Raw genomic sequence first — 2,393 nt, 5'->3', positions numbered from 1 at the left:
GGAGGTCAGAGGCTAAGCCCCTTCCTTGGAGGTCAGAGGCTAAGCCCCTTCCTTGGAGGTCAGAGGCTAAGCCCCTTCCTTGGAGGTCAGAGGCTGTGGTACTAAAGCCCAGCCTTCTGGTCTCAGGGTTGGCTCCCCTGGCAACCTGTTCCCCATCCTTAGATAGCTTAGGAGACCCCAGCCATTAGTAATCTCTAGCACACAGTTCCTCTTCAGCTTCCTTCTTCCTTGGCCACTTGTCTTCCTGTCACGGTGTGGCTGCTTTATGAATACAGTGTGGCTCCCACTGTGGAAGTCTGTTTGTTCATGCTCATAAAAATTGTTTAGTGAGCCGGGCAGTGGTGGCACATGCCTTTAATCCCAGCACTAGGCAGAGGCAGGAGGATTTCTGAGTTCGAGGCTAGCCTGGTCTACAGAGTGAGTTCTAGGACAGCCAGAGCTACACAGAGAAACCCTGTCTTGAAAAAACAAACAAAGAAACAAAAAAATTTGTTTAGTGGTCTTCCATAATATGACCAATATTCTATAAGCATTCTTTTAAGGTTTAGAGTGGGCATATCTGTTCAGTTGCCCTCAGAGAATATAGGTGTCGGATTCCCTGGAGCTGGCTGGAGTTTCAGGCCATGGTGAGTCGACTGATGAGGTTTCCGGGAATTGAACTCCCATCCTTCAGAAGAGCAGCAAGCCCTCTTAGCCACAGAGTCATCCCCAACCCCTTTAGGAATATTCGTGTGTCTTCTGAGAGCACGAATGTGTGCAGAGTGTGGAGGTCAGAAGACAATTTGGGTGAGATTGTCTCTTCTTCCCATGTGGGATCCCAGGGATTGGACTCAACTTGTAAAACTTGGCAGTAACTCCTTTCCCTGCTGAGCTGTCTTGCCAGCCCCAAGCTATGGATTTTAAGCACAGGCTATCTGGATCGGTAGGCATGTAACATTTATTTATTTACTTGCTTATTGAGAGACAGAGTCTTGCTGTGTAACTCAAACTGTCTTGGAATTCTCTGTGTTGCCCAGATTGGCACAAACTCTTAAATTTCTTGCCTCTGAGTCTCCAGTGCTTGGATCATAGGTGCTAGAAATGCCAAACCATTTTCTAAGATGAGTCTGCTGAGTTGTACTTCCTCCCTTCAGAGGTCCACTGGGTAAGTTTGGTGTTAGTCCTTATCACATTGATTCATTGTGTGCAGTAGGCACAGGCCTGGTAGAGGAATACCTGTCATCAGGGGGAATGGCACAGGTTGGTTGGCATCCTCTTGCCCTGTTGGGTGCTTTCTGCTTTTCCAAGGACCAGTGACAATCTCCCGTGTGTGTGGACAGTATGGCGTAGAAGTGTGTGCAGGGTTCTGAAGGAGCTATGGGGCTCCCTTGCTTCTGCCCAACTGTGGATAGACTCTGTTTTGTGTGGCTGATCATGGTTTTAGAGGAATGGCTGAAGATCCAGATAGTCTATGCTAAGGTGTATACTGTCATTCTCAGCCCCTTGTTCTCAGGGCTAATGGAAGGAAGGAAGGAGGAAGGAAAGGAGGAAGAATGGACAGAGTCAGGCCTGATAATTCACACCTCTGTTCCCAGCACTGGGGTGGTAGAAGCAGGAGGATTGTGAGTTTGGAGTCAGGTTGGACTACACTGCAAAATTCTCACCACTTGGCTGCATTGGGAGACCTTGTTTAAGAAAAAAAATTAGATAAAATTGAGCCAAACCTCATTTAATAAGATGTGTTGATGTACTTAGCATTCATTAATAAATGAATTTCAGCTAAGATCTGATCTTTATTTTTAGACGTTATCAAAATTTACAACATAGCCATTTTATTATTATCAATTATTTACAAATCAAAATGTTAAAGATTGAGTTCATCTCTCCCAAATGTCTTCACATATATATTCTTATGAAACAAAATTGTATTGGTTCTAAGGAAATAATTTAAGAGATTAATAGCTATAAGTATATGTCAGCATAAAATTATGTGGAAAAAAGTTAATATATGTTGAAGAATAAATAAGGGAACTATACAAAACTTTGGATCATGTATCAGGCATGGTGTAACATGCTTATATCCCAGCACTGTGGGAGGTAGGAGGGTCAAGGGCATCCCCTACTACATACCAAGTTGAAGGCCAGCCTGGGCTACTAGAGACCATGTCTCAAAAACAACATCAATAACAACAATGGTTGATCTATTTAGAGAAAAATCCTACTTGTGTATTTTAAAAATGGATAAGTGGTGATCTTAGATCTCACTGAAAAGAAAGTCAAGTATAGTCTCATTTTAAATGTCAGTGTTTATAATTCAAGAAATCATGTCTTTCACAAGTTTAAATTGAAATATTTACATGGCTGGGCGTGGTGGCGCACGCCTTTAATCCCAGCACTCGGGAGGCAGAGGCAGG

General features: G+C 43.5%; 1 protein-coding gene across 5 annotated transcripts in view; it reads left to right on the top strand.

The window, feature by feature from the left end:
* Marc2 (mitochondrial amidoxime reducing component 2) overlaps positions 1-2,393 on the top strand; it is a 34,072-nt gene that overhangs the window by 11,916 nt on the left and 19,763 nt on the right. The window lies entirely within an intron of this gene.

This window comes from Mus caroli, chromosome 1, assembly GCF_900094665.2.
Source record: "Mus caroli chromosome 1, CAROLI_EIJ_v1.1, whole genome shotgun sequence".
Classification (NCBI taxonomy): domain Eukaryota; kingdom Metazoa; phylum Chordata; class Mammalia; order Rodentia; family Muridae; genus Mus; species Mus caroli.
The sequence above is the reverse complement of the archived record's forward strand: the minus strand, read 5'-3'. Positions and strand labels throughout refer to the sequence as shown.